This window comes from Camellia sinensis, chromosome 3, assembly GCF_055761805.1.
Source record: "Camellia sinensis isolate YWXY chromosome 3, ASM5576180v1, whole genome shotgun sequence".
Taxonomy (NCBI): domain Eukaryota; kingdom Viridiplantae; phylum Streptophyta; class Magnoliopsida; order Ericales; family Theaceae; genus Camellia; species Camellia sinensis.
The window spans coordinates 140,887,741-140,901,364 of NC_138963.1; positions in this window are offsets into that span (position 1 = coordinate 140,887,741).

Here is a 13,624-nt window from a genome sequence, read left to right on the forward strand (position 1 = left end):
ATGAAGCAACTCACAGCTGCTGACTCCAAATAGGTTAGGGCCCTTCAACAACATTGAAGAGGAGCCCAAAATAAGCCACTTTACAGAACCGTAAAAACCCCCAAAACAAACATAGATATGGCTAAGCTCTTATGCAAGAAAATGGGCCAAAAGGTGGCCAAAGAGGCAAGTGGTATATGCAAAGCCCAAACTGAAAAATTCCCTTCTACAACATTGAAGAGGGACCAAAAATATGCACATTTACAGTTTACGGCAGCCCCAAAATCAGTATACAAACATGCTAGAAATGCAATGTAAAATGAGGCTCAAAAATGGCTATAACATGAGGTATACAAAGCATTCACCAAAAAAGAAAAGACCCTTAATAAAACATGTTAAGAAGGTCAAAATAAGGCCACTTTCAGTTCTGATCATGGTCCAAAAATAGAAAAATGATAGGCTAGTGAAGCATACAAGAATATTGACATACAAAGAGATATTGAAACAAGTGTGAGATGGGGTTCTCAAATAGGGTTGAACCCTTCAACAAACATGTAGAATAGCTCAAAATAGACCTAGTTTCAGTTAAGGTCAGAGCCCAAAACAATAAGCAACTTGGCTAAGAAATTGGCACAAAAATGAGCTACAAAAGGGGGAAAGTCTACTTACCCTTGAAGACCAACACTTTTGTTGCTTCTTGGACCAGATTTGGTGACTCTAAGCTGCTGGAATCCCTTCTTTTGCTGCTGGAATGGAGTGGTGATGGTAGAGCTTGGAGATGATGAAGAAAATGGAGCCAAAACTTGAAGGAAATGGAGTGATATGTATGTATATCCTCAAGCCAATTCTTGTAACCCTTTTTCTTGAGTTGGGAGGCCAGCAATATATGCAAGAGAGAGAGAGAAGAGTCTAGGCAAAAGTGGAGGGAAATGAGGCTTCTTTTCCCTCCAAAAGGGTCCCCCGGATATAGATATTTTTGGGAGAAAACCAAGGCACAGCTGGAATGTACTCACAGGGGCAAAAATGGCCGGCCAATTTAAAAGGGAGAAAAAGGTCATCCACCAGGTAAGTGGCCGGCCGGCCAGAAAAAGTGGCCGGCCGGCTAGGTCAAAGGGAAAAAAGTGGCCGGCCACCCTCTAGGATGAAGCCCCAGAAGTTAGCTTTCCAATGGCGCAAACCTTGCATTAAAATTCCTCCTGTAGAAAAAGTTATGCCCTTTTCCGTGAAGCCGCGCAGATTCGGTCCAACCAGACTTCAACCAACCATATCTCTCCCCCCCCCCCGGACTTGGACTTGGGAGATTCTTGAGTGCAAAATGAATCCCCGGAAGTAATATTTCCAATGGTGGTGGCCTCATATCTTAATTCCTCTTGTGCAAAGAGTTACGCTCGTTTCGGTGAAGCCGCGCAGATTTTTCTCCTTCCCAGATTCATGCTGAACCACTTTTGACCAAAAAGAAGTTGGCTTTTCAGCAAAATTGCTAGCCTCCCACCCTCCTACAAGCTTTCTAATAGTGAAAATAAGGTTTCCACCAAAAATGAGCCCAAATCGATGCAAAATGAAGGTTCGGGGGCCGAAACGCGCAGCCCGAGGCCCCGAAAACTGGCTGTTAGGCACCGGGAGTGGTGTTCGGCCACGAAGTGGGTCTCTCAGACCTCAGTGTCCCTCAAAAGGGAGTAAATAAGATGTATGCCAAAAACTGGAGCAATAGGAGATGGTTAAGCGGTCCCGAACTGAGGCACATGGCCTGACGGCTTCGAAAACCGAGAACCGGGCTCCGAAATGGAAAAAATGGCCTACAGCCACAAAATGTAGCCCACGGGCACTGAGAGATGGTCTACGGGACCTCTCCCTCCCCTCAGGAAAAGAAACAGAGAAAATCGAGCCTGGTTCGCAAACCGAGGCAAAGCACAAAAGAGTCCGAAAGTCCGGAGGCAAGGCTCGCAGCCGAGACTCTAAAACTTCTAGACGAGCACGATATGCAGTATCACCAAGTGCTCAACTGGTGATGTCTGAGTCTTAAGGTCGGTCAAAAATGGGGTGTCTACAGGGTACAATGGCATATGTTCCAGCACTGAAATGACATGCAAAATGACTTAGAATCATGCCAACAACCCATGTAATGCATGTTGAAAGGCTCAAGCGTCAAAGCTAGTGAAGTGTATTACACTAGAGGCATGCAAGATAATGCTCAAATGGCCAAACTAATCCCAAACAGACCCTATGCGGGCCAAAACAGTAGCCAAAATGGACTGGGATGATGGCTTGAAAGACAAGAAAATGAGGCTCATACAATAGCTCACAAACAAGGCATAAAGGTGCAACTCTCAAACACATTGAAGGAGTGATAAACATGAGAATATGGCAAAGATATAAGCTTTGAAATATCATTTCAAATGATGTTAAATCATGCAAATAGCCCAAGCAATGCATGCTAGTGGCTTGGAAACTCAAGGCTAGTGAGCTAAAATGCACTATGGCTATACAAAGCATTGCATGCATGGAAAAAACAACATAAATCAGACCTTAAGCATGCTAAAACATGAATAAAGTCTTCTAAGAGCTAAGCCAAAAGCATGCTAAAATGACATGTCGAAGCATGATGCATGTTAGGCTATGTCATGGAAATGCACTACAAGTGCATGGAGCATGCATGAGGCCGTCAAACCAACCCAAAATAGAGCTATGACATGTCAAATGATGGCCCAAAACCCACAGAAATAGAGCCAATACATGCTAGAAAGACATGCTACTTTGATGAGCCACAAATGGGATTACACTACACATACAAGAAGCATGCAAAAGGTGACCAAACCAGCCATGGACAGAGTCAAGGCAAGCCCTAGAAGTCACAAAAAAGTTCTTGAACTAAGCCTCAAAATGGTAGAAACACATGCTCCTTTGATAGGCCAATAATGCAAGCAAACAAAACATGAAGAGATGAGATCACCCCCCTCTGATTTGAGGCTTTAAAACCACATGCCTACCAATGAAAATCCACTGGATTTCAGTGGTTAAAAGGCCAAGCAAAGACTAATTAAAAGGCCTCAAGGCATGGCACAAAACAAGGCCAAACAAGGCACAAAAGGGGGTAGAACACCCCCAACACCCAAGGAGCCTCAAACAAACATGTTAAGTACTCAAAAATAAAGCTTTTTTTAGTTTAAAGTTAAGCCAAGAGAAGCATGAAAATATGGCTAAGAGAGTGATCAAAATAGAGCTAAAAGGGGGGAAAAGAAGGTTACCCTTGAAGCACTGCAATACCAGCAAATTTTCTGAGCCAAAACCAACTCTTGAGCTTCCTCAAGACCCTCCAGCAAATCAGCAACAAGGTAAGAGTGTTTGGCTATGAGGTTGTGTGTACAAGTGTGAAGCAAAGCACCAATATCGAGAGAGAAAGAGAGGGATATAGAGAGAGTGTAAGCCTATGCTCTCAGCCAAAATCCAGCCCTGGAGAAGGGAGGGGAAGCCTCTCTCTTGTAGAAAAACATAAGCTAAAGCTTCTTGGAGAAGCTTATAGCTTGGATAAATCCCTCCATACGTATGGAGGATACAGTCTGTGCCCTCTAACTAGCACAGCTGGCATCCACAACACCTGCAGAATATGCAGGAAGGCCGCCGACTAGTTAAAGTGGTCGGCCAACTACTTTTATTGGTCGGCCGACCACTTTTCATGAGAAAGTGGTTGGCCAGCCACTTTTTCTGGTCGGCCAGCTACTTTTTCTGGTTTTCAGGACAAAAAGTGGTCTCCCAGAAAGAAAAGTGGTTGGCCAATGGCTGAAAAGGCCAAAAAGTGGTCATCTAGTGTCCAAGTTGAAGCCCCAGAAGTTAGCTTTCCAATGGCACCAGCCTTGCATCAAAATTCCAACTATGCAAAACGTTATGCCTATTTTGGTGAAGCCACGCAGTTTCGGTCCAACCGGATTGATGCCCTACTTCAACCAACCATATCTCCCCCATCCGGACTTGGCTCTAGGAGATTCTTAATTGAAAAATGAAGCCCTGGAAATAAGCTTTCCAACGGTGGTGGCCTCATAGTTAAAATCCAAGTGTATAGACAGATAGGCGTGATTTAGTGAGGACCGCTCGGCTCTCTCTCTTAGCGATTCATACCCACCTTCTTCTTCAACTTGGTTTCTTCCCTCTTCTCCAATTTTCCTCAACTCCAAACCCCTAAACAAGGTGTTTTGAAAGATTTTTCAAAGATTTCAACTCTCTTTCATTCATTTTCACTTCGCCCTTGCTCAGTTTACCGAAAAGCGCAACATTTAACGAAATGCAAGCGTCGGAACATCGTAGGAACTTTATTTTCAAAACATTTTGTAAGAGAGGGTTTCAAGATCTAAAATATTTTGATCAAGATTGTTTTGGTCCAAAAGGGGGTATGAAGTTGAGATTTGACTCTCTCCTTGCCGAGGAAACTGAACCTTTGCCCTGCACACCTTTCTCCACCAAGTAAACCATCAATAGTGCCCAAGTCTTAAGGGCGGTCAAAAATGGGGTGTCTACAACACCTTAACTGTGTAATCACTTCGGGTTGGAATGTCTCAAACAAGTTTCACCTCAGGTAAAACCCTTTACTGTTTTTCTCAGCCAACACTTAAAAAATATTTCATCAAAATATTTTTACAAGTGCTGTTTCTTTGCTAAAATTTCTTTGAACAACAGTCAACAAGTATTGCATCCCTACTTGTACTTGTTGTCTTCTACCAAGACTTTTATCCTTCCAACCATTCGAAGTTTGAGAACCCAGTTGGTTATCTCAGTTAATAAATACCTCGGGTGTTCCCTAATCTGAACACCACGACTGACTCCATCTTGTAAATTTTTCTAAAATTTCAACAAGTGTCAAGCCTATTCTTGCTTCTTGCCCCCTAATGTGAACCTAAGTATCACTTATGTTCACATTAAGCATGCATCTTTGACTTTTGCCCAAATTTGAGTCCAATAAATTGTAGCCAAGTTTATCTACCTCGGTATTTCTGTTAATCTGACTAGTTTGGCCTTAGTTCAACTCTGCCATCATAGCAAGTCTAAGTTACTCATCATGTTTCAATTGAAAACATTGCCAACTTAGTTCAATTCCATCATGTGGCAAGTATAATTCAACTCTATCGTATGATAAGTCTAAGCTACTCGTCATATTTCAATCAGAAACATCTCCAACTTAGTTTAACTCTATCATATGGCAAGTATAATTCAACTCTACCATATAATAAGTCTAAGTTACTTGTCATGTTTCAATTAGAAACACCGCCAACTTAGTTCAACTCTACCATATGGCAAGTTTCAACTCTACCATATGGCAAGTCTAAGTTACTCTACATGTTTGACAAACATCGTCATAAGACTGTTCAGTCCTATCGCACAAATTTTGACAATTTAATAGAAACAAACTAGCATTTTACTATAATCTCGGCTAATCATTACATAAATCTCAGAAAATAGAACCTAATGATAAAAAAAAACTTTAGATTGCAAGTGTTCCAGGGTCTTGGCAACTCTTTGCCATCAGTATCTTTAAACCAATATACCCTATTGTCGGTAACCGAGATGATTCTATAGGGCCCTTCCTAATTTGGGCCAAGTTTGCCCTTCCTTGGGTCTTTCTTACTGTCGACCACTTTCCTTAGGACCAGGTCCCTAACCTTGAACTCCCTTGGGTTGACCTTCCTGTTATAAGCCCTAGCAAGCTGCTGCTGGTATACCCCTAGCCGAATTGTTGTTCTCTCCCTTCCTTCTTCCAATAGATCTAGATCTCGAGCTAAGAACGCCTCATTGGTTCCATTCTCCACTCCATGGGTTTTGATTCCAGGAATACCGACTTCCAACGGGATAACTACTTCTGTGCCATAAGCCATGGAAAAAGGAGACTCCCCGGTTGATCTTCTCGGCGTAGTACGATATGCCCATAGCACATTGGGCAATTCTTCTACCCACTTTCTCGTGGTTACTTCTAGCCTCTTCTTGATTCCATCCAGGATAGTCTTCTTGGATGCTTCTGCTTGACCATTACTCTGGGGAAAACTAGGAGTAGAGTAGCAGTTCTTAATTTTGTATTTAGCACAAAAGCTCTTGATCAATTTACTATCAAATTGGGTGCTATTGTCTGCCACAATGGCTCTCGGAATCCCAAACCTGGTGATTATGTTCTTCCAAATGAAATTCTTTACATCCACATCTCTAATCTTGGCCAAAGGTTCTGCCTCTACCCACTTTGTGAAGTAGTCTGTGGCTACTAACAAGAACTTTCTCTATCCAGTTGCCTGGGGCAAGGTCCACGCCCCACTGGGCAAATGGCCAAGGACTGAACACTGGGTTCAGATCTGCTGCTGCCTGATGTATCAAAGGTGCAAACCTTTGACACTTCACACATTTCCTCACATAAGCTTCAGCATTTTTCTGTATGTATAGCCGTCAGTACCCCTAGGATATGGCTCTATGGGCTAGTGATCTGCCCCCAGCATGGCTTTCACATATACCTTTATGAATTTCATACAAGAAGTCCTCACCTTTGGAGGAATGCACATATCTCAAAAGGGGCTCAGTAAAGGACCTTCTATAGAGATGGCCTTCTGTTGTTAGGCTAAACTTGGCCGACCTCAATCTTGTCTAGTGCACCTCTTTTCGGTCTTCTGGCAGCTTACCATCCCTGGGAAACATCACTATTACATCCATCTAGCTTGGACCTATCTCCACACACATTGCTTCGTACTCTGTGATCAGTGGTTCTACACTTGGGCCTGACAAATAATCGACTATTATTGTCCTTGTCCCCCCTGATTTCATTGCACTAGCTGGGTTAGCCAAGGCATCGGCATAATTGTTATCATTTCAGCTAACTTGCTGCAGCCAGCAATCCTAGAACAATGCTAACAATCTAACAACTTATTTAATATGGGCTATCATTCTTTCATCTCAGGCTGCATACTCGCATGTTGCTTGATTCACAATAAGTTAGGAGTCATAGAAGACTACCACCTTATCGGCTTTCATTGCTGCTGCTAACTTCAACCCTGCAATCAGTGCCTTATACTCTACTTCATTGTTTGAGGGCTTGAACCCCAAACGAATAGACTGCTCTAATATTCGCTTATCTGGCAATACTAACACTACTCCTGCCCCCGCTCCTTAACAGTTTGAACTCCCATCAACAAACAGGCAGAAGGAGTCGCCGATGTAGATGTTGTAGGGCTTTGGTTTCTCTTCTTTCTTCTATTTTGCTAGAGTGGGGTTCCTAGTCCCCAGTTGGGCTTCTTCCTGCTCCACTAGGCATCCCAAGCCGCGGCTCACCGGAGTCCTATGTGGGATGGTACCATGGGTGAACTTGGCCACAAAGTTAGCCAGAACCTGGCTGTTAATTGTTGTTCTAGGCCTAAATTCCAAGTCATATTGGCCCAGCATTACTGCCTATTTGGCTACCTTGCCTATTTGATCTCCTTGTTGCAACAAAGACTTCAAAGGATGCTCAATCAGCACCACAATCTTGAGGGCTTGGAGGTAGTGATTCAGTTTTTTCGAAGCCATCACCAGGGCTAGTATTAGTTTCTCCAAGGGCATGTACCTGGTTTCTGCAACTGCAAGGGTCTTATTTATATAGTATGTTGTCTTTTGTTCTCCTTCATTCTCTCGGATTACTACCACGCTTACTGCATGTTCTGAAACTACCAAGTATAGGAACAATTCTTCTCTAGGTACTGGATTTGATAGAACTAGAGTAGTTGTCAGGTACTTTTTCAAGTCAGCCAAGGCGACTTCGCACTCTTTCGTCCACAAAAAATCTGTGGCCTTCTTTAACAAACTAAAAAATGGTTTACACTTAATAGAACTTCGACTGATAAACCTATTCAGGGCTGCCACCTTGCCGGTCAAAATCTAGACCTGTTTGGCTGACGTCGAGCTCTTTAAGTAAATAATGCCCTTGATTTGATCTGGGCTTGTCTCAATGCCCCTTCTGGTAACCAAATATCCCAGGAACTTACCAGACTCGACTCCAAATGCGCATTTCGAAGCATTGAGTCGGAGCCGGTATGTTCTGAGGATATCAAAAACTGCCTTCAAGTCAGCTAGATGATTCCCGAGTTCTTTGGTCTTCATGACTATGTCATTAATGTACATTTCTAATGTTTTGCCAATCAGATGTTTGAACATCTTGGTCACCAACCTCTGATAAGTTGCTCCTGCATTTTTCAACCCGAAAGACACCAATCTGTAACAATACAACCCTTTTGGGTGATAAATGCAGTCTTCTCCTTATCAGGGAGATACGTTGCTATCTAGTGGTATCCCTTGTAAGCATCCAGGAAGCTCATGCTCCCATGCCCTGAAGTAGCATCCACCAGCTGATCAATTTTAGGTAGCGGGAAGCTGTCTTTAGGACAAGCCTTATTCAGGCTGGTAAAGTCCACGCAGACCCTCCACTTCCCATTCTTCTTTTTCATAACTACTATGTTGGACAGCCAGGTTTGGGAGTTTACCTCCCGAATAGCCTTGGCATCCAACAGCTTGTCCACTTCCTCCTCTACTGCCTCCACATAAATCAATGTCGACCTCCTTGCCCGCTGAATGACAGGTTTTGTGACGCCCCAAATTTTTTTTGAAACATCATAAGATTTAAATAACAATAACTTGCTAGATAAAATTTTAACTACTAATTAGGAACTTTTATATTCTTACATAGCCAAAGTCCAACAACAAAATAAAACCACAAGTTCACACACAACGTCACAACATAGTTAAATATTAATACAAGAAATAACAGGATTTTATTTTGATAAAATCTTGACTTTAAGTTAGCCAAGGTTCGGTATTAGCAGCAGCTCCAATTTCAGTAGTCCCTTCCTCGACATAATCTGGCATGAAACGCCAGGACAACAAAATATATGCCATGAGTTTTGCAACACAGTAAGAAAACATAACCAACCTACCATTCTTTTTGCGAGAAAATAATGAGATTATAAATACGAGATAATAATATAATTGTAAACATAAATTACAACCAATAAATTAATTCAAATAATTTTAATAACTTTGGTGACCTTTGAAATCTCGCCAAAGAGGTTTAACTTACCAACCACTAAGTCATAGCCACGGTTAATTTGGAAACCCCCCCTTGGTCAAATATTCAAGAACTACCAAAGATGCCCACGCCCGGAGTTATATACCCAAGCCGTGACATCCGTGGTCTACCCCAAGGGAACGGTTTGCCAGGAGTACGTAACTTCCCTGCGTGCCACCCGCACATCCACCCTTATTCCAAAACTAAATACCGATAAAGGTTCAAATAATCCCCGTGCCAACTTAGGGTTTCGCGACACAATTTACTTAAAAGTTATAAAAAACCAGGGCTCACCCTGAATACCCGGTATTAACCCTCTGTCAGTAACTTTATATATACCATTAATCATTTTGGTTAATTTATATATTAAACACAAATTATTCAATTCTCAATCACCAATAATGTTATACCAACTAAAACAATACTTCCAACATTATACATGTCACACCAAAAATAATTCAACGTATAAAAGTTAATAGACAATTAATTTAAACCATGGTATGAACATAATAACTTAGTTACAAGAAATAAACCATAATTACACCCATGCACAAATTTTTGATTTTCCAAATTAGACTTAACACAATATTAAATAAATTACAACACACCCATACATGGATTTCTAATTTATAATAGTTGATGGATTAGACCAACACAATATTGAAATGATGATTTTATCCTGTCCAGAAAATTTCAGGTTGTAACTTAGGTATTAAAAATTATAAATAAATTATTTACACAATCCTAAAATTCATGCAATTGAACAGAATACTCAATAGGGATTTTTAGGTCACTTTTCAAAAAGAATTTCAGAAAAATAAGATGTAAATAATCCTGTAAAATTTCTAGCAATTTTTATGACACAGATTTGTCACATTTCCTTACATTAATTCCATGATTAAATTTATAAATCAAATCCATAATCTAAAAATTTATCATGAAACTAGACTTCTCAAATTTCATCTTTTAGTTAAAAATTACCAGATTTGGCTTAGTATATAATTTTAAATAAATTTTCAGATACATAGTAAAATCTGTCTCACAATTCCAGATTTAGTTAAAACTTTTTATAAATTCGTAAAAAGCTAAAAAATTGTTGCCAAAATTCCTGGATGAACTAGACATTATTATCAACAACTTTGTAGAAGAAATCATCTCAAAATGTTGAGTATAAAATTGTCTAAAAATTCGGGCAAACATTCTGGCAGATTCAAAACAGATTATTAACACAGTTTCAGATTTAGTTAAAAATTCGTATAAATTAGTAGAAATCTCAGAAATTGTTGCCAAAATTCCTAGATGAACTAGATATCATTCTCAACAACTTTGTAGAAGAAATAATCTCGAGATTTTGAGTAAAAAATTATCTAAAAATTCATACAACTTTCTGGCAGATTTAAAAGGGTCAAATAACATCTTCAATAATCTTTTAATTGCATAAACTATACATGCAAGTCCAAATTCCACAATATTATCATAATTTTCAGATTACCAATATTTAATATACTATCATAAAATTTTTATACAAGTATAAATAAAATCCTATCTACAAGTTTAGACAATTTATCATATGTATATAATTTGAAAATTTCAAATATATAAAAGAAATGAGAGGATTGAAAGGGTTTTCTTACTTAATAGTAGGATTCAAATGGGTGATAAAATGGTTGAAAAATTTTACTTCCTTAACCTTCCTCTCTTTTTCTCCTTCTACTGTTAGTTGAGATTTTTTTTTTTATTTTCCCTCACTTATACGAAAGAGCAGACTAAGCCTCTCTTTGCATGGAATTTTGCTCGGCCATTCTTGGTGTATATATATGCTGAGCTCCCCCACTCTCTCTCTCTCTCTTTCTCATTATACTCTCCACTACCATTCTCCTTAACCCAAGAATGATGATGGGATGAAACTTTTCATGCTTACATGCAAGTTAGCATGTGGCATATCCTTTCCACCGAATCTGATTCTCTTTCTCTCTCTCTTTTTTAAAAAAAAAAATAATTATCCACACATTTTTATTCTTAATAAGGTCTTTGTTAGTGATTGAATTTGGTTAATTTAAAAATAATTTTTACACTATTATATATTTTAGGTAGATTCTGAATAACATTAATTAATTTATTTATTTATTTATTTTCTTTTAAGAATAATTTAAATATGGGTTTTCACAGGTTTAGCTGACCTTTCTACAATGAGCCTATGCAAGTAACCTTAGGGTCAATGCCAGGCATCTTGTATGGCATCCAGGTAAACACTTCTATATTTGTTCACAAGAAAGCCTCCAACTCCATCTCCTCACTTTTATCGGTTGGCTCTTTGCCGACGTCATCCAGAACCTTTATATCCTCGTATTCAATTTCTACTATTTCTGCCTCTTGCACGTTGCAGGTGGATTTCATTGCTACTATGGAGCAATTTTTTGCCTGCACCTGATCCCCTCTGACCTCTTGAATTCCATGCCCCGTTGGGAACCACAATAACTGGTGCAATGTTGAGAGAACAGCCCTCATTGCTTGCAGCCATGGTCTTCCAAAGAAAACATTGTAATAGGACGGGGTGTCAATTACTGTAAACTCTGTGCTTACCTTCTTCATGCCTGCCTACATTTTTAAATTTGTGGCTCCTATAGGCCACATTGGCATTTCGTTGAATCCAACCACCGAGTTATTGGATTGTTCCAAATTATTTGAGTGAAGACCAAGCTCCTTGTAACATCTTACATACATGATATCACAAGAACTGCCTTGATCAACTAGTTTATGCCTTACCTGGCAGTCCCCAATCTTCAACGTTATCACCAAGGCATCATTGTATGAATGCTGCACCATATCCAGGTCTACCTCGGTAAAAGAGACCATTAGTCCCTGGTACTCATTAGTCCTAGGCTTCTTCTGCTGGACCTGATACACATGCTGCAGATGTCTCACTCGTTGAGTCTTCCCACGCATCTCATTCTTATTAACTTTTGAGTGAATAACATTAATCACCCGAGGTCCATGTGCTTATTGTGGTGGCAATGGCGGTGGTGGAGCTGTCGGTGCCTAGGGCAGTCTTGCCTGCTCTTCCCTTATTCTGGCCTCATCTACTAGGTCTCACAGATGACCCTGCCTGACCAAATCCTCCAAGTGCATCTTTAGAGCCCTGCACCCCTGAGTCAAGTACCCATCCTCATTATGGTAGGCATAGTGCTTCCCAAGGCTCTTTCTCATAAACTCACCAAGGATCCTCTCTGGCGCTCTATAATATGGCTGGTTCCTGATTCTTTCTAGAACTTTGTAAACCGGGATCCAGAACACAGTGGTAACTGCCTGTGCAGCCCTCAACCCTGTCACTTGTCTATTAAAACCAGTGTTACCTTGGCTTCACTTCGGCAAGCAGTTTCTCTTCTCTTGTTTTGGTGCCTTTGTTCCCGGCATATCATCTTCTGCTTTGGTGTATTTTTCAATCCGAGCTATAAGCTCCTCCATACTTTTTGGTAGACTTTTCGCCAATGACTTCTGGAGAGGCCATTTATCCTCCAGACCGTTCTTAAAAGACATGACTGCCAACTCCTAATTGTATCCCGGTATTCGATTGAACACCTCATAATACTTTTTGGCATATGCCATGAGGCTTTCACCCTCGCCAATTTTCAGAGCCATCAGGGAGTCTACCCTTAACGGCTGCAATTTGTTCTTAACAAACCTGGCCACAAACATCTCGACCAGGCCTTCCCAACTCTTCATTGTTCTTTTCGGCAACTTGTGGAACCAATTCGATGCGATTTCCCTAAAGGATGAGGGGAACACCTTGCACAGTAACTGCTCGTTCTCGGTATACAGAGCCATTGAGTTCAGATATAAGCCGACATGAAAGTTCAGATCGGACTTACAGTCATAAATCTGAAACCTCAGCATATAGAACCTCTTTGGGGCCTCAAACCTATCCAGCTCTACTAAGAACGGCGTTCTCGGCTTGACGGGGGATGTGACCCCGGCATTTTGTCGCTTCCTCAAGAAGTAGTCCCTCAAATCCTCCTTCTTTCATCCGGGAGCTCAGCTATTGGCTATCAACAGATTTCAGCCTTTTTGGCGCGCTGCTTCCTACATTGTGGTGTGTCCTCTTGGACTTTTCTTCATTCATTGTATCAAAGCAAAGTCCCTTCCCCTGAATGTGCCAATGTTCTTTGACATAAGTTCCCTTGGTATGAGGTGTTCTCTAAGACTCACCTCTCACTGACTTTGCTCGCCTAACATCCCGTGATGGCTGACGTGAACGTTCTTTCTCCTTGTCATTCTAAGGGACTACTGAGATTGCTTTTTGCCCTCCTTTCTGGGCGTCGATCTTGGCCGCTGGTATCGGCGTGTCCTACAATGGGTACGGTGGTTGCATTACGTTGTTCTGCATCATGAAGTTGATAGTTGATTATAGGTCTGCCAACTTGTTTGCCATCCTCTTCATTTTGCCGTCCCTTCTCAGGCATCTGTCCTTCCATACCTGGAGGTCGCTTTCGTTGTAATACTCATCTCGGTCTGCTTTCTTCTGCCGACGTCCTTCTCCCCAAGATTTTGATCCCGCGCTTCTTCATTACTGTTTTCTTCTTCGATGTT